Source organism: Carettochelys insculpta, chromosome 7 (assembly GCF_033958435.1).
Source record: "Carettochelys insculpta isolate YL-2023 chromosome 7, ASM3395843v1, whole genome shotgun sequence".
In the NCBI taxonomy this organism is placed as follows: domain Eukaryota; kingdom Metazoa; phylum Chordata; order Testudines; family Carettochelyidae; genus Carettochelys; species Carettochelys insculpta.
In genome coordinates this window covers 29,240,400-29,259,656 of record NC_134143.1, presented here as the reverse complement: position 1 = coordinate 29,259,656, position 19,257 = coordinate 29,240,400, and the positions used below count along the sequence as shown (strand labels likewise).

The following is a 19,257-nucleotide window of genomic DNA, read 5'->3' as shown; positions in this document are numbered from 1 at the left end:
ATCTAAATGTGCTACATGGACTACAAAAATACAGGAGGGCTGGGTGTTTGACAGCTCATGCTTAGTGGCATTGTGATCCCTCACTGCCTGCAGGGGTGCTGGAACAATTTGTATAGTGGAATTCTGACAGCCGTTGAACCAAACTGCAAACCTTTATGTAATGAAAACCACTTCAAGCCAGTAGGCGTGGCTATTTCCAACATCTTTGACTGCCTGATATCTTTATTCTTACAGAAGTCATGCTTTCATTTTACTGGTATTACAAAAAATCTAGATGCTTTGTAGTTCTGTATTGAATCATTTTTCACTTACGTTTGTCCTGGAATCTTAGCGCATTCACCTATTAATTCCCAGAACCACTCTGAGTATCTAGGTTAGGTTAATATCAGTTACCTTTCAGCCATCAGTAATAGTAATTTTTTAAATGGTAAGTTGCATCATTTGGTTTAGTAATTCAGCTACTTTGGCCTTTCAGAAATCTCTGCAGTGAATTGTTAGGACTGTTTAATTTCCGCAAGTAATGTCAGTTGTTCTATTGCCTTTTTAAAAACCTTTATCTCTGACAATCTGTCATCTTCTTTACTAAAGTGTACACAAGATTATCTAGACTAGGCACTACCAGAGACAATGGAGTAAACATTTTAAAATTTGAAATAAAACAGTTACACTCAAAGGTATATTAAAATATAGAAAAGTTATATCAGGAGAAGCCTTTCCTTATGCTTAGATGTTGTTTGCCTCCAAGTCCTTTCCCATTCTACATATGAAGCTCTTTAATCCTTCCCATGCCCTATTTCAGTTGCTCTGCTGTTTCCTTACAGGTCTTCCTGATATATAACCTTAAATATTTTCTCTTTTAACTTCAATCCATGACAGAATTGAACTTGTCTTCTAGTTTGAAGTCATTCCATACTGGATGCTAATATGTCCCTCAGGTAGTTGTATACTATGATTAAATTACTCTTGTCATGTTTGCTTCTTCATCAAAGCATTTAAGACTATGAGGCTTTTGTTTGGAAGATGAATCTTGTATTCCCATAATTATATTTGTTGCACTTCTCTGGACTCTTTCCACTGTTTAGATATTCTTTAACAGCTAAACTACTGGTACCGGTAATATAGAATTAAAATATATACTTGTAAATTATATCTGATTCTTGGATTTTTATTATTTTTTTATATTCAGTTATGGCACACTGAAAGCCATTGTATATACAGCACTCTGTACTATTTTGCAGTTTTCTGTAATCTTTTATGCTTTAAACCTTTTCTGCATGCACTAGTGAAAAAGGAGTTGGCTATTAATTAGGGATATGTTTACTATGAATTTGGTGTACATACCTAGATGAACTGTTACTGGCATCCTTTCCATTTCTCATTTGAAAGCTATGTCTGCACTAGAATGCGTTTTCAAAAGGGCACATGGGCCGGGGCTGGCGCCATCTATTGGCTCCATTGAAAGGGGCCGTTGAGCCTTCTGAAAGACAGCATCTACACGTACCCACACTCTTTCTTGAAAGAAGGGGCCAGGAAACACTGCAGATGGGGCTGCATGATGGCAAAGCCCTTCTGGGGCTGCAGCCAGCCTCTCCTTTAAAGGGTTGCTCCCCAACATCCTCAGCCTGCACAGCACGAGGGCTGCAGTGCTGCTACCAGCACCACAGACATAGTGCCCACAGGACAGATCATGGACCACCAACAGCTGGAAAACCTGCTAGTGCAGGGTTATCCAAGGAGGCCCCAGACCCTCAGCTCATTCAGTGCCCTTTCCCCACCTGCTCTGTCAGCTCCAGAGCTACCCCGCCAGCTCGGAGTGGTGGGAGCACCTGATCATGGGGGAGTGGGATGACGACTGGTAGCTCCGGAATTTCCAGGTGTAGTGGCAGACCTTGATGGAGCTCTGCCAGTGGCTGCTCCCAAGCTGAGACATCAGGACACCCGAATGCAGCGTGCCCTTCCCGTGGAGAAGAGGGTCATGATAGCTGTCTGGAAGCTGGCCACTCCAGACAGCTACCGCTCCGTGGGACACCAATTTGGTGTGGGCGAGGCCACAGTCAGGGCTGTCATGATGGAGGTAAGGAGGCCCAGGCCACAGACCCACTGGGGGTGAAAAGCCCAGGACAGGGGACCCGGGATAGGGCCGGGACAGGGTCTGGAACAGGGGGCCCAGGGCAGGGGGCCTGCCAATCCTAGCCACCAGGTGCACCACGAGGGTGTCCACGTCTGGGAGGCCATGCATGAGTACACCCCCCAGAGGCCCCGGTGAGCGCCGCCACAGCCACCCCCAGCGGGTCCACTGTACATGCCCCTTCACCCTGTGCATCCCCCATTGCCACCTCTGCACACTGCCTCCCACTGCCCGCATACCCGCCCCCCACCTCCCACACACTGCCCCCTGCAATGAGCACACAACACGTGGTATTGCGAGACAAATAAAATGTTGTATTCGGCACTAAAAAACATATGCTTACTGCCATATATGAATAAGGACCATAAACTATTTACGGGGGGAGGTGGGCAAACTTTGTATAAAGGGAGGGGGACCAAGGGGGCCTGACTGGGGGGCCATTACTCCAGGACAGGGGTGGGGGGCTGCAACCTATGACCCCCCCCTCCCGGTCCAGGGTCCCTAGCAAGGCTGGGAGGGGGTGGGGAGGACGGGGAGGTAGGGCTGGGGATTAGCCTCAGCCTGGCAGTTGGGCACATTAGGGCCCCTCCTGGAGGGCTGGTGGTTGGGGCCTCTGCTGGGGGGCTGGCAGATGGGGCAGTGGGAGGGGCAGTTGGGGGCAGTGAGAGGGGGCATCTGGGCCAGCAGCTCCCAGAATGTGGCTGCCACATTCTGGAATGCCCCCATAAATTCCCTCCAGGCTGCCCAGCGCCAGGTGGCTTCCCCCTCCTTAAAGCAGAGGCGCTGCTCTGCCAGCTCCACCTGCCGCCAGTCGGAGGTAACGATGTGGTAGTCCTCTGCCACCCCACTGTTGGCCCCTCCAGGAAAGGGGATGCCCTGGTGCCAGTGGTGGTTTGGGTTGGTTGCTGTCCCTCACCGCTGGGGGTCTGTGGGGCACAATAGAGGGTGCGAGGCTCTCCCAGCTCTTGGATGGTGCAGCTGCAGACACAGGAGGGAAGAGAGGGACAGGCTGTGAGTACTGACCCCTGCCCCATGGCCCTTGCCCCACCCTTTGGGAGGTGGGTCCCCGTCCCTGGTCCTCCATCTCTTGTCTGACAGGGAGGTGGCCCTGGTGGCCCAGAGTGGTGGTGGGGGGTCCCCATCACCCTGTGGGAGGGCCCCTTGTGCAGTCCAGCCCCCCTTTCCCCCTGGGGATGGGGTACAGCACTGTCCCTGGGAGCAGGTGCTGAAGGGCACTGGCAGTCCTGCCACTGTCCCAAGGGTCACAGCCCAGCTAGCCTGTGGCTGGCCAGGGTCAGCTTGGGATGTGGGGAGCCCTTGGGTGCATGCGCTGCTCCCCCACTGTGTGATCCAGGGTGTCTGCCCTGTTGGGTACGTACCTGAGGGTCCACCGCTGAGGTCAGGGCATGCCCGGCTGGCTGACACAGCTGGAGGTATGGGAGGGGAGGTCTATTACTAGGTCCCCCTCCTTGCTGGACCACTCCCTGGCAGCTCTGTCCTGGGCAATGTGGAGCTGGCTGATGGTCCTGGCTCCTCACTGATGCTTGGTCCAGGCTGATGCTCCTTGGCCAAGGTGTCCAGGCTGGCTGGTGGGGAGTAGGTGTCCTGCGGGGCACAGGAGTCTCCAGAGCTCCCAGTAGTAAGGGCATGAAGCAGGGGTGGCCCCCGACCAGCTGGCTGAGTCCCAAGCCCAGGTGTAACTCAGCCATAACTCCTTCACCTTGCTCCTGACTTGGTCAGGAGTGCAGGCAGGCTGACTCCACGAGCTCAAGCCCTCAACCAGCTGGGCAAAAGCAGCCACATTCCTCCACTTCATGACCATGACCTGGAGCACCTCCTTCTCCTGCCAGAGGCCCAGCAGCTCCTGAAGCTTGTGCTCTGTCCAGAAGGGGGCATGCTTTCCACGGCCCCATCCCTTCCCAGCTGGACCCTTGTGAGCTCTGGCCATGCTGAGAGAGGGGGCCTGGGGCTCCTGACTTGCCCGCGTGCTGGCCATCGTGGTCTGGGATCTGCTTGGGTTGTCACTGGGATGTGCAGGGGCAGCACATATAAAGGCTGCTGCCTGCACGCTGTCAGCTTCCTGCAACTGGGTTTCTGGGTCTGTGCAGCTGTAAGGTCTGCTGCACGCACAGACCATAGAGCCCCACAGGTGCTGGGCAGCCCATCTCTGCCTAACAGCTGATTGCTGCTATGGCAGATCCTGCTCTTTTGAAAGAGCAGGGCATGGAGAATCTACACATGTCCTCTTTCAAAAAAGGCTTTTGAAAGGGAGGCCTCTTCCTATTTCATGTTTGGAACAGTGCTTTCAATTCTGGCAGCGCATCCTATCAATTTAGTTTTCGAAAGAGCATGTGGTGTGTGTAGATGCGCCATGCAGCTCTTTTGAAAGAGGGCCTGGATTTTCGAAAAAATTGGCTAGTGTAGATACAGCTGAATTCAGTGAGGAATTAAAAGCTCTTTAAAATCTTCATCTATGTTTTCCAACATCTCTTCCTGTTTCTCCAAAGGACATTATACTTTTACTAAAGTTTGAATTTACATACTAAGAGAGAATGTGGATTGTAACTGTCTGTAGTGTTAGGCTCATAAATTTAACAATTGCTTATGTTCTAACACAAAGAGAAACTGTATGTTAATATTGATTTTATAGTTATGTACAAAACAAAATTGGATTGTAAAATATGTGGGTATTTTTGTAATGATCCATGGCTAATCTCTCCAAAAGTTACTTAACACTTAAATTTGTAAAATTGTATTTGGAAAAATAATCCAAATACCAATGAATATGGAATTCATTTCATATTTTTTCTATTAGTCCTTTATTAAAATAAATCTATGGTAAATGCAGAGGTAAATTATGAAGGAGATGGAAGGAAAGAGAGAGCAGTAACATAGGTGGCCAATGTTTGGGAATATGTTTGCGGAAGGGATGTCACATTTGACAGTTTGTTGAATGCGAAATATTTTGTCTTGTTTGCCAGTTTGAATGCAGTCCATAGATCCTGGAGTGCTTATGCTTGTAAAGCATTCCACTGATGTTAGCAGGACTCCACAGGAATGTAAGCATTCATTCATAAATATCTCATTGCACAGTCAGGGTTCAAGTTGGTAGAGACTTGAAGTCATGACCAATGGTTTGTGTTTTCATGATCCATGGATCATATGGAGATATATTAAGTTCATCTTCTAAAAAGAGAACTGTTCACATCACCAGAACAAGTGGCTATTTGACATTGGTTCAGTTAAACTGAGTCTACACTACAGAGTTCTGTCAACAGAAGAGGCCTTCTGTCACCAGAACTAGGGAGTGTCCACACTACAAAGGTGCTCTGTTGACAATCTGTCTACCGAATGCAGCAATTTTCCCAGCAGAGTTCTGCCTCTACGGTATGATGCATAGTGCCTCTGTTGACATAGTCTGTTGACAAAAAAATAGTGTAGAGGCTTTGGGTGGGGGGGGCGGGGTGTCTGTCCACAGAAAGGGCTTCTGGTTAACCAGGTTGCCCTGTTTGCTAAGCTTCCGGTTGGCTGTTCTGTCGCCAGAGGGCTGGGCAGTCTGGTCGCTGTCTGTTGACAAGGGGAGCCTGTATTAGGTGTGGACGTATTCTGTAGACAGTGGTTCTGTCGGGAAATTTCTGTCGACAGTGACTTCTGTCAATTTAATGCTGTAGTGTAGACACAGCTTTACTGTTTTTACTAGCAATTTCAGCGGTGGTTTCCTCTAACATGAGAGTCTTCCAGGAGACGGTTATGGCAAATGTTTAGACAATATGGAGAAGCTTTAATAATGCCCACATTTTTCTCTGCTCTTTGGATAAACAGAGGAACTCAGATTCCTAGGCTACCAATCTAGTGTCTTTCACAAATACTGAATCTGGTATTTGCCAAAATATATATAGGCACAAGAATATTGTTGTACACTCTGGCTCTCAGCCCAGATTTACAATTCAGCATTTTATTCCCCTGAGACACGGGGTACAGCAAAAATAGCATGTGAAGTCTCAGGGCACATCCACTCACCATCCTGCCCACTATGCACATGCATGCACCTGTGTGCCTGGAGGGAGTGAAAGCAGTTGTGAGACACAGCAAGAGAAAGCTGATGTTTCTGACCAGAGGAGGAGCAGGTGACTGGCTGGGAAGGGAGAGAATGTTGAGTTTTGCATTTCTAAGTATGTATGTGTAGGGGGAGGCTGCAGCCCACTATGGAATGGGTTAGGATAGTAAGCCTTGACTTGCAGAATGCTGACAGTTCAGTAATTGAAGCCAATCCCATTAATCATCAGACTTTTTTGTCAGGAGTAGAAGGTTGACATGGAGAGAGTGACACACAGGCACGCTCTATGTATGTCAGGGTCACTGCCTACGTTTGCCTCCCACAGTGCCCCTTTAGAAGACCATAAAAAAAAAAAACTTCCTGGCATAAGAGAGTTTGCAGCCTGCAGCTGCCTGAAAGACTTTCTAAAGCAATGGTAAAGAGGGCAACTGATTACATAACCTTCCTCGTGGGCAGAAGTACAAATGTAGGGAAATGGGAAATATTTGTATTCTTAGAAATAGCCTGTGCCTTACGTTTATCTGGTGATTAATGTCCTACCTGACTTTATAGTTAGTTCAAAACAAGCTGTTAAAGAAACAAGACAGGGCTATCTAAGATGCATCCACCTCAAGCATAATAGCGAAGTTTATATCTGTGAAGAGGGACTCCTCTGCTCTTATCTTGGTGACAGGACTATTCTCCAGGGCAGAGAATTAGGAGATCAAAGGGTCCTGGTTTGGCTCTACTCTTAAAGGATCTACTCTTCAGAGAGGATGGAGAAAGAGGTCAGTATACTGAGAGGCTGACTGAAAATTTGTGGTCTGCAGCATGCAAGCTGTAATTTTGGTGCCGGAAAGAATGGAGACGCCCATGTACTAGGTCAGGTCTATCAAAGGCTGGAGGTGAGTGCTCTGTCTATGGAAGACAATATGTGTGTAGGTCTCTGCTATGTAATACTTAGTGAAGTACATTTAAAGTGTCTTCTGACAAAATAAATCTAACTTTATTTTGGAGAAGCTGCTTCTGTGTTACTGCTCATCGTTACTTTTACAGGTGCCAAGCCAGCTGGGCTTCTAAATAATACAGCTGGCAAACAAGAGAATGTAACATGTATAGCCTACAGGCCAGAGGTCTGCCACCACAATAGTGAGAAGAGCCATTTTTTCAAATTTGGTTACAAAATCAATACTTCAACAGCTGCAATGCATGTGAATATGAAACAGTCCTTAATAAATAACGTCAAACCAGACTTTCTGAAACCCCCATTTTAAGAACAGCCCACGCACAATGATTTGTACCAGTTAGAAACTTTCACCCCTGATTGGAGAGCAAATGAGGACAAGGCAAATGCTGCACCTGGGGATAAACTCTGAATCAGGAAGGAGCAATATTCACTTCAACCCTGCATGCCCCCCGATTCCCAGCCCCCAAACCTGCCTCCCACCTCCAGATTAACCCATCTCAGCCCCAAACAAGCCCCTGTGACTAATCCACCCAGGCTGCTGGCTGGGGAGCCTACACCAGGTGGCCACATGTGCCCAGTGGAAGGGAGGCTGGAATGGAGGTAGAACACTGGTAGGGGGTGAGCCAAGCCACACCCAACAAAGGGAGTGGCCTCTTGAGTAGCAGGGTGAGTGAGGGGCTCTCTGCAGCTCCATGCCCTGCCACTGCTGACATAATGGAACTAAATTCACCTCCCACCACCCTGATGGCCATTAAACCAATTAAATTTAGTTCTACTGCTTCAGCAGCAGCAGCGAGCCTCAGAGGAGTCAGCGGCGGCAGTGTGTGGAGTCTGCTATAAGCTAACCTGGTTGCTTGCCTAGAGATATCTAGATATCTTCTTGTGGCTTAATCATATGTTTTATTATAGTTTATATCAAAGTAATTTGGCTGTAACATAAGAGATCTTCCGGTCATATATGGTATGTTACGCGAAGGCAAATTAGTATTTTTGTCTGGGACCTTTCGCTCAGATAATGCAGTTAGATTACATATGCTTGAGACCTTTCACCCAGTCAACAAAAGATGACTTGCATGTGTTCGGGACCTTTCACCCTGGCTAGATGGTGATAAGATAGAATGACTTTTCAGCTGTGTATACACGTGCACGCTACTTTGAAGTAGTGGCACTAACTTCGAAATAGCGCCCGTCACGGCTACACGCGCCGGGCGCTATTTCGAAGTTAACTTCGACTTTAGGCGGCGAGACGTCGAAGTCGCTAACCCCATGAGGGGATAGGAATAGCGCCCTACTTCGACGTTCAACGTCGAAGTAGGGACCGTGTAGTCGTTGCGCGTCCCGCAACTTCGAAATAGCGGGGTCCGCCATGGCGACCATCAGCTGAGGGGTTGAGAGACGCTCTCTCTCGAGCCCCTGCGGGGCTCTATGGTCACCGTGGGCAGCAGCCCTTAGCCCAGGGCTTTTGGCTGCTGCTGCGGCAGCTGGGGATCCATGCTGCAGGCACAGGGTCTGCAACCAGTTCTCAGCTCTGTGTATTTTGTGTTGTTTAGTGCAACTGTGTCTGGGAGGGGCCCTTTAAGGGTGCGGCTTGCTGTTGAGTCCGCCCTGTGACCCTGTCTGCAGCTGTGCCTGGCACCCTTATTTCGATGTGTGCTACTTTGGCATGTAGACGTTCCCTCGCAGCGCCTATTTCGATGTGGTGCCACGCAACGTCGAAGTTGAACATCGACGTTGCCAGCCCTGGAGGATGTGTAGACGTTATTCATCGAGTTATTTCGATGTTGCTACTTCGATGTTGCTACTTCGATGTTGCTATTTCGATGTAGGCTTCACGTATAGACGTAGCCTTCATGGCATAAGGGCTTCTGAGAAAAACTTCAAGTCAAGAACACCACATGGAACAAAACAGAATGAAACAAATGTAGGTAATAATGTAGCTGAGAATTATCTAATCTCAATGGCTACGTCTACACGTGAAGCCAACATCGAAATAGGCTATTTCGATGAATAACGTCTACACGTCCTCCAGGGCTGGCAATGTCGATGTTCAACTTCGACGTTGCGCGGCACCACATCGAAATAGGCGCTGCGAGGGTACGTCTACACGCCAAAGTAGCACACATCGAAATAAGGGTGCCAGGCACAGCTGCAGACAGGGTCACAGGGCGGACTCAACAGCAAGCCGCTCCCTTAAAGGGCCCCTCCCAGACACAGTTGCACTAAACAACACAAGATACACAGAGCTGACAACTGGTTGCAGCCCCTGTGCCTGCAGCATAGATCCCCAGCTGCCGCAGAAGCAGCCAGAAGCCCTGGGCTAAGGGCTGCTGCCCACGGTGACCATAGAGCCCCGCAGGGGCTGGAGAGAGAGCATCTCTCAACCCCCCAGCTGATGGCCGCCATGGAGGACCCAGCAATTTCGACGTTGCGGGACACGGATCGTCTACACGGTCCCTACTTCGACGTTGAACGTCGAAGTAGGGCGCTATTCCGATCCCCTCATGAGGTTAGCGACTTCGACGTCTCGCCGCCTAACGTTGAAGTTAACTTCGAAATAGCGCCCGATGCGTGTAGCCGCGACGGGCGCTATTTCGAAGTTGGTGCCGCTACTTCGAAGTAGCGTGCACGTGTAGACACAGCTAATATGTATGTGCATGTCATCAGTGAGTGCATATGACCATGTTATGTGTGTGTAGGCTATGGAATAAGTGCACCCTAAAAGATGGTGGGTGAGGAAGTAAATTTGGGCATAGAAGAAGGGCACAGGTTCATATGCTTATAAACAGGATGCCCAGAGCTTTGGTGTAGAAGAGAAGGAAGGAAAAAGGAATAAAGGAAAAAAAGAGAATGAGAGAGAAAAAATAGGGAAAGAGAGAGAGACTTAAGGCAGGAGGAGTTAGGAGTTGGGATCATCTCTAAACTTGTTTTTTAAACTTTTTTTTCAATAATCTCTTATTTTAATCTAGATTTAGGTCAGTCAGTTCAGTAAGGTACGTTAGCTTTAATAAACTTTGAGCATTAGCCTTTGCACCTCTCAATAAAGATCCAAGAAACTTGTACCTGAACAGCTGTACTGGAGACAAAGGTGAATGTACTGGAAGAGGGTTTCAGGATGGTTAGCCTACCTGGAGCTGGTAAACACACAATGCGCGATAAAGCAGGAACTCTGAAATTGATGGAAAGTTGCCATAGTAGATGTAATAGAAGGTGCACAAATATTCTTACAGGCTTCCAGTGCTACCTGTAGAAATGGGATGTGCCCACACTCAATGAGCATGAGTATATGTGTGACCACTGGCACCAGGACTGCATCATTTTTGGAGGTGCCCACAATGGGTCCATGCAGAGCTGTCCTCTCCATTGGTCAGATGAGGGTAACCACCTCGGGGCCTGCACTTCAGGCTGCCCTGGACCCTGCATCCCCCTGGATGGTAAGCAGGGTGGCCTGGCAGTAGGAACAGTAAGTGAGTAATAGAAGTCAGTCCCATCAGCCATCATACTTTCTGTCAGGGTGGTGAGGGCCTTCTTTCCCTCACCAGTCTTCATGGCTGGCAGCCCTTTCCCCTTGTTGGGGGTCAGGCTAGCAGCTAGTTTCTGGGCTGGGAGTGCTGCTACTCCCTCTGGGCTCCCTCCCCACAGCTATTCCCAAATCTCAGAGGCTAATGCAGTTAGTGGTGGTATCTTTGTTTCTTCTCACACTCCATCCCATCCATCCTCTAACTGGGGCAGCTTAAAGAGCCACCCACAGGCCTTCAATAGGCCTCAGAGTGGAGTCAGCTGGTCCTCAGCTGCCTGATCTGGTCCCTGCCAGATGCTTCTGCTTGTCCTGCAGCAATCTGCCTCATTGGCCAGGGAGCTGGCCTTTCTTTCCCTTTGTAGGCTGCTTTGCCTCCTATTGTAGCAGCCCTCTGGCCTGACCCTGTGACACCAGAAAGAGGTGGGATGGTGGCTTGTGGGCATGGTGGAGTGGAGGCAGGCAGGACTGGGCTGGAGTGCTCACTGCTGCCAGTTCCAGGTCCTCCACTGACGCTCCAGGTCAGGGGTTGGCAATCTGTGGCTCCAGAGCCGCATGGAGCTCTGAGAGCTGCCGCCACTTAGCTTTTTCTTTGAGCAGAGTCAGCCTCCAGATCTGTTGAGCTCTCAGATGTGGCAGTGGGGAAGCTGGCAGGGTAGGGAGCCCCTGAAGGGGAAGATGGCAGGAGAGCTGGGGGGAGGGGTGTCTAAGCCTGCCCTGCCAGAGCTGAGCAGCCGCTCTGAGAAGGAGGTGGCGGCAGGGGAGCAGTGGCAGTGTGTGGAGCTTGTTGGCTGAGGCAGGTAAATCCTGGAGTTGGAGGAGGCGGTTTGGGGCTGAAGAGGTTGAGCCTGGGGGTGGGTGGTTGGGTTTGCAGGATGGGGTAAAGTTTTGGGATGGAGGAGGATTTGTGGGCTGAGGCGGGTAAAGCCTGAATGGAGGTAGTAACTTTGTAACTGGTACAAGTCATTGTGTGTGCACTGTTCTTAAAATAGGGGTGACCTAGTATGGTTTGACATTATTTATTAAGGACTATCTCATATTTACGTGCATTGCAGCTCTTGAAGTGTTGATTGTGCAACTCAGTTTGAAAAAAATGGCTCTTCTCTCTGTTTTGGTTGCTCACCCTTGCTGCAGGCCACTCTGGCCCTTATGTCCCCCTGCAGTGCAGGGCCCAGGCTGGTTACCCTGTTCTGACCTATGTCCAGGCCAGTTCTGAAAATAACAATACACATTGGTGGAAGCCAGCCCATGTTCTGAAATACTGGTGCAGTACAGGCACCATGGGCCTATATAACTTGCTACCAACGTGTGTGACCATCAGTTGATGTATTCCTGGATTTTTATACACCTGCGGTGTGTTGCCTCTCTGCTTGTGCTGTCTGAAAGGAGAGTCAAAGTCCAGTTTTTCCTTTGACAGTTAGGGAAATCCATCTAATATGTCTGACACTTTGAGACTGTAGAAAAATCCTCTTCTGAGGTGATTTATATGTCCCTGTCCATGAGCCGTGGTGTCTGTGTGGTTGCCCTGCATCCTGACCAAACAGCCCTTAAGCTAAGCATTTAAAAATTTATAATCTGCTTTACCAGCAGTGGTGACATATTTCCCTCACAAACCACATCAAAATTAGATAAATTGAAAAATATATTTACTGTTAAAATGGTGTTTAGATACACAAAATGGCCGCTGGAAAATGACAGTTAGAGAATGACAGTTACAATTAATATTCGGCGGGCTATGAATATGTATGAAGTTATGGTTTGAAAGGTTTCAAACTGATTGGTTAATTTAGAATCCTTATACATATGTAGTAGTCAAATGCCCCTTTGATACATTGTGGCACTGAGGAGGACCTAGCAGGCAGAAGTTGTCAAACAGGTCCACCCAGGCAGCATATATTCAGGAGAGCAGCCCTGCTTGGGGCATTCCGGACCAGACCTCGGAGGAGAGCAGAAGAAGAAGAAGAAAGAAGACTACAGAGAAGGACTGAGCTAAGAGCTGGACTGAGCCTGTAGCCAAACATCGCTGGCGGAAGAGCCGAAGCTGACCTGCGTGTCAGTCATCGCTTGCTAGCCACCGTGGGCCGACGAAGAACAGAAGAGTTCCAGCCAGAAGACCAGAAGAGCTCCAGTCTACAAAGAGCAAAAAATCACTAGTAAGGCTCCGGTTCTTTTATCCGGAGGGTTTGCCTGGCAGACTGCACCGCCTAAACAACAGTGCCCTGCACGGGGAAACCGCAGCAGCGACCCTGCCCTTTCAGTCACCGACCCTAGCTCAGGCCGGTGTCTGAAATATCACGGTCATTCCTAAAAAACACAGGAGGTTTTTGTTAACCAAGCCGGTTTTTCCTCCTGGCTCTCTTTTTCTTCCTCCTTTACTATCTGACCTGACGCGGCTGCCGTACAAGCGCGCCATGAGGGTCATAACTTCCTAGCTCGAAGAGAACTACAGGCCCAGCGCCTGGATTACAGAGCAGGAATAAGGAGGTATTTGTGGTCTGGGTTTAAAGTCAATATAAGTAATTAGGTGAGCAGTTAATGTTTTTATATAGTTTTGTAACAGAGAGTGGATTGGGACTTCCCCAAGTCCATGATCTACGTCTTATATTTTGTACCCCTTGTCTCTTTGTAAAGGCACAGGAGGCCAATGCTATTGGTCTAGCCTAAAACTATTACATGCACACAGAAGGGTAGTTAGGCAAACTGCTTTAAAATTATAATCCAGAGCTATAAGCTCCCCCCTATTGAGGAGGGTAGAGCGGTCAGGGATAACCCTATAAAGGGAAAACCCTGGTGTTCTTAGTAACCCTTTAAGGGTAATCAAGGTTCTGCAATAAAGGGCTACCATAACAAGGTGGTCGAAATAGGCAGTACCATTTTTGAGGGGATAACCTTTAACTAGGAAAACCCCACCATTTAACTAAGGGGATAACCTCTCAGAAGGAAACCCCACATATACTGGGCTCTCCCCTGCTTGGCCAGCAGGGCAACCCACTTAACTAGAGAATTGACCTAGCTTAGCGCAGGCAAATTCTTATTCTAAGTAAGATCTGCTCCCTGCGGTAGTCGGCCAAGGGTTGAGCGACCTGGTGAACCTCAGGAAGATCCAGGAATAAATAAATACAATACAGCTCTGAAGTTATCCTTTCCATTTTACAGCACGCATCGAAGGCTGCACGGCCCGTCCCGGAAGCGCAGTAAGTAGCTAAGGGGTTAGATGGCAGTGCTGTTATAGCAGTTACCTATTGTTTAAGGCTATAAGCCAATTAGTATTTAAATCCTGTGCTTATTTCAGAAAAACAAGGGTCCATATATTTTGTGTCACCTAGCTTACCATAATCCACACTTCCACTTTGTTAAATAAACCCTTTCTCCCTGTTTGAACCTAACACCTTGTCCGTATTTCTTCCTTGGGTAAACACACCGCAGCAGCGCAGTTCACACACCCTGAAACCCCGTTGTGATTAGACCCACCGTAGACGGCGAGCAGGGTCGCGGGGTAAAATCCTGGGAGCATTGATAAGGACTCAGTTTTAGTCCAGTCCATTGCTCTGGTGTGACTGACTTAGCCTAATCAATATTCAAATTTATTCTTACGTCACTCACATCCTCGATAGAGACAAGAATATTCATGTTCAGAGCTTTTCCTGAATCTGCTCATACACATCCAAGCAGTACTGTCGCTTCTGCTGTCTAATGTGTTTTTCTTAGGCCTGAATGACTTCTTTCTTCTTTGAATGCTTCTCCATTCCTTATTAGGTGTGAGTGCTCACCACATGCAGAAGTGCTGGGAGTTTCCCTTCAGTAATATCCACAGGAGACCAGCTTTGGTGTCCTCTTGAGTGGTGCCCACATAGCACCGTTGAAGGGGTGCTACCAATTCCCACCAGATTCAGATCTTCTTGCCACCAGTGATAGTGCTAGAATATCTGTTGCTTCGGCTAGCATTATTTGTTCTCCATCCATGTGAACTCTGCAGAACCTGTTATTTAGTTGTGTATATCTAGTTAGTAGTTTAATTAGTTACCCTTAGTTTAAAGACTTTGCTAGTTCCATGTAGGACTCAGCTGGGGTGTGCACTGGTCAGTGATTGCTCTAATTTTTTCCCCACCCATTCATATGTGGAATACATTTTGTTACATGCACAGAGATGTGTGTGTATATGCACCACAAATAGAAAAACATCCCACTGGTTGTAGACTGCTGCAGACACTTTACTATCAGCTGGGCAGCATCTGAATCTCTCCTGAGTGGTTGCCCAAGCACACAGGGTACAGGACTGGGTGGTCCCCAGGCTTTAAGCCCTGAGATTATTCTAAATGACTTATGCTCATCAGTGATTCCCATAGTAGCTGTTTTAGGAGCTTGTGTGAAGGGCACATAAGCAACAGGCGAAAGGTGACCAACCATCCCATACTGGGCAGGACAGTCCTGTATTCAGGATGCGGAAAAGGAGTCCTAACTTATTTTCCAAAAGGGACAAATTGTCCCTTATTTAGGCTCTCAGGGGCTGGGTGTAGGGCTGGGAGTGCCCATGGCTGCTGCCTTCCTGGGACTGAGTGGGGGGTGCCAGCTCCTCAGGACTTGGTGCAGCCAGGAGGAGCTGCCCCTCCCCTCCATATCTTCCTGTCTCGTATTTGGTACAGGGAAATATGGTCGCCCTAAACAGGTGTCATGTCTGCAAGTCCTTCAAACCCAGGGCTAAGCCAGAGTGTGATAGTGGACTTAAAATGCTTCTGACAGAGTTGGCACTCACTCTGGCACTGGAGCAAAGGTCCCACTCAGCACTGAGAAAAACAGCATGGATGTGGAGCACACCGCTGGTGCCATCGATGAACAGTGAGTGATTTCCTGTCACAGCTCCAGCCAAGAAGCCAAAAAAGAGGGCTGTCTCCTACTCCCTGCAAAGTTCAGGAGACAGATGGGGCAGGGAGGTGAGCCAAAACCTGGACTCAGGTTTTCAATGCCACCTTTAGGAAGTCAGCCCCCAGCTCAAGTTGAGTGGCGTAGCCCACCCCATGCTTTGTTTACTATCCCGGATAGTCTCCATCAGCTTCAGGTCCCATCAAGTCTGAAGTCCTGCAGGCAGCTCAGGAAATCCCTAACTCTCCTGCTGCTGCCCACACTGGCTCTGGTGGTACACAGGTCTTGAGGTAAACCTACCTTGGGACCTCCTTGTACAGCTCTGCCTCAGCAGCACCGTTCTGCATGTGGGGACATCTCAAAACTGTTGGCCCATCTGACGCCATCATGCTTCAGAGCTAGAGAGGCAGGCTCAGTGGAGCCCTCTTTGGACCTGCTTCACAAAAAGCCAAAGACTACAAGCAGTGACTAAGCCACCCATCTTCACCTTCTGAGTAGTGGGCTTGACCCAAAACAAATGGTGGCACCCAAGAGATTATTTTGACGTTGTAACAGCGAAACACTACCAGACTGTTCCCCAGATCTGTTTTCCTCAGTTTTTTTCCAGCTACTTTTCTTTTTTCCCCCTGCTCGGAACACTATAACATCAGCCTGGTGGGTCCTGAGAATGGTGTCCCAGAGCTATACCTGACAGTTTCATTCTACTTCCCCCTGCACCCCAGTTCTCTGTCCTCCTCATGGGACCATTCTCCTGGGAGTCTTCTCAGCAGAAGGTTCAAAGGTTACTTCAGCTGGGTACAGCGGAGAAGGTTACACTCAAGTAACTGTCAGGGTGGTTGGTGCTCTTCCTCCCGGCTCCATTGACCACAATCTCTCTGTTTTGCCTCCAGCCCTGTCAGCCCCAGTACCTCAGTCCTACTGTCTCCCGCAAACCAATACTCTGCCCCTGCCTCCACTTGCCAGCCTGCAGCTCCAGCAGGCTGTGCCACTCAGTCTTCCTGATCTCCCATGAGCCTCCCTGCCCTCCTTCTTCCCCAGCACAGTTCCTTCTCCCACAGCCCTGAGTACAGCCTAGCTCCATGGAGTGCCCCCTGACCCCTTCTGCGTAGGGCACCAAAAACCTTAAGGACGGCTGTACTCCCACCTGCTTGCTGAGAGAGTCCTCCATCAGGCACCTTCCGCACTGGATGGTTCCCCCAATGTTTTTTTTTCCTGAGTGGGAAATGCAAGCAACCATCACTGCAAAATCACTTCAGTGTCTGGAGCAAGACATCCATGCTTACGTGGTCTGTCAGACTACAGGTGAAGGAGACAGGAGCATTGTTGGCACAGGTAATTTGGCCTTCCCTAGCCATAGTGGCTATATTAGAACTTCCTCTTTCAAATCCCCCGTTTGTAGTCCCCTGGTCACTTAACCTCTGACTTTTAAGGCCTTCTTTCCTACCCCCTGCCTACCTAAGGTCATCCCTACCCTCTCATTAACCACACAGGTGGAGGGTGATCACAAAAGCTGATACAGGCTGATCAAAGATGATTGAGAGTGATCAAGGAAACAAAGGCCCACACAGTCCCCAGACACACAATCCCAAATGACCCAATAATTGAAACAAACTAAAAGAGAAGGAAAAATGCAAACACTCAAGTGGACTCACCCATCTGAGGGTTAGTACTTTCACCATGTTCATCCAGCAGGAGGCTCTCCTCCCATCAGTCTCAAACTCCCCTGGTTGCATTATGCCATCACTTGGCAGGCCAGAGATAATGCTGGGTTTTGCAGAGGTGTGCTGTAATCTACATATCTGTGAGCTCCTGCCTGCTTCCCTTCATTGTGCTCAGGAGTCACCTAACATGGAGTGGAGATGAGCAAGAAACCAAAGAAGAAAAGAGAGTTACCTTTTGCTGTAATTGGTGGTCACGATGTGTTGCTCATATCCATTCCATGACCCACCTTCCTTCCCCGCTGTTGGAGTTGCTGGCAAGAAGGAACTGAGGCTGAGGAGAGCCAGTGGTGCTTCCTACACTGTGCCATTCCCCTACAATTATCACTGATGGGAAAGCTTCCAGCACCACTGCATATGGCAAGCATATCACCTGTAACCCTCCTGCCAGGTGAAGCCAGCAGCTGTCATGTCCCCTTCACATGCCCAGAATTTCTGTATATCCCACGCACAGTTGCTGCCCTTGATCAGAGTAGGCCCAGAGTTCAGAGGTACATCTACAGAGTTCATCTCCCATTCTGGGTCGGGGGAGGTAAAGGGACATTTAACTCACTCTGGTGGTTACTCACCATACACCTGCTTATTGCTTATTGCATCTCTCTGCTGCTGCTGCTGCCCTTAGGCTGCTTATCGCATCTCTCCACCGCCACCATGCTTGCTGTCAGTCATTGTCTTCTACCATCCACTTCTTGGCTGTGGCTTCTGCCTATCAGTCTCAAGTGATTTCAGCTGCCAGTGATTTCAACTCTTACCTAGCAGGGTAGAAGAAACACATCTCCAACAAAATTAATACAAAAAAGAAGCACCTAATGATGCTAATTTGGCTTTATTTTTTGAAGTGGGAGGGATGTACTAGTCAAACCAGTCCAGGCAGGGGAGGACATGTATCCCCTGGACCTAAATAACCACTCCTTCCCCTTCTCCTCTAACAGAGCTCTGAAAGTTGAGCCCCTGTTTAGCAAGGATCTCTCCGCTAACTGTGAGCCCTTTCCTTTGGAACACAGATTTAGCAATCTGTATTGCCATAAAATTACAAACATTGGTAATCATATTTGAGCTATCTCTGTATTTAATACAAACAGATGGGTCACAAATTGAGATAATTACAATGAGCACAATGCCACTCCATCTGCTGAGTATCTAACAAATCTAAGCAAAGCAGGAGCAAACTGTATTTACATAGACACATCCAGGGTCTCTCCCCTCTTGCAGTTAGCTGAAAGGGACACATTCCTTCAGATCCTGCTGATACATCTAATATGAAATGAACAAGCACAACACATCTTCAAGATCACCAGTTATGCAGAAAGGTCACTGTTTTCTCTATTCCTACTGGTAACCCGTGGAGCCTGTCTGGCTTGCTGAGTAAAGTTTGGGGCACAGAGTAGTGGAGGAACAGTTTGGGTAAAGTAGGCACAAGAGAAGCTGGATAAAATTTATTACTCCCATAGGTGCCTTTTTGAAACTCCCAGGGATTAAAACTCCAGTAAAGTTCAGGTGTGAAAGAAGGTTGAACACCAGGACCTGGACCCTAATTTTCAGAACTTTAGCAGAGCTCTTCTGATCTTTTGGAAAAAAATTCTGATTTCCAAAGTCAGAACTGAGCGAATTGTATTGTCTGCTGACTATCCACACCAGAAAACATTGGCTGCTATGGGAGCTGCAGGGGCAGACCCTCCAGGCAAGGGCAGCACAGGTACAGAACAGTCACACACAGAGCCACCTCCTTTCAGGATGGCCAGAAAGAGCTGGCCTGGAACACAGTTGCTTTAGGCTACAGCCCCTAAAATCTCTTTTTTAATCTAACTCTGCTACTGGGGCCAGTGGAGTGCATCTCTCCTCCAGCTATGCAGTTTTGTGCCCAGCAGCTCTGAGTCTCTGTGCAAAGTTTATTAGGTAGCTGTGCAGCCACACAGCTTGGAGGGAGCCCTGCCCATGTATCAACTGATGAAGCCCCGCTGCCATGTAGCGCAGGACAATTACCTCCTGTGTCTTATCTATGATACTTCTTATAACACATTGCAGAACTACATT

At 48.6% G+C, this 19,257-nt stretch overlaps 1 protein-coding gene across 1 annotated transcript in view; it reads left to right on the top strand.

The window, feature by feature from the left end:
- Positions 1–19,257, top strand: part of CTNNA3 (catenin alpha 3) — a 751,450-nt gene that overhangs the window by 229,120 nt on the left and 503,073 nt on the right.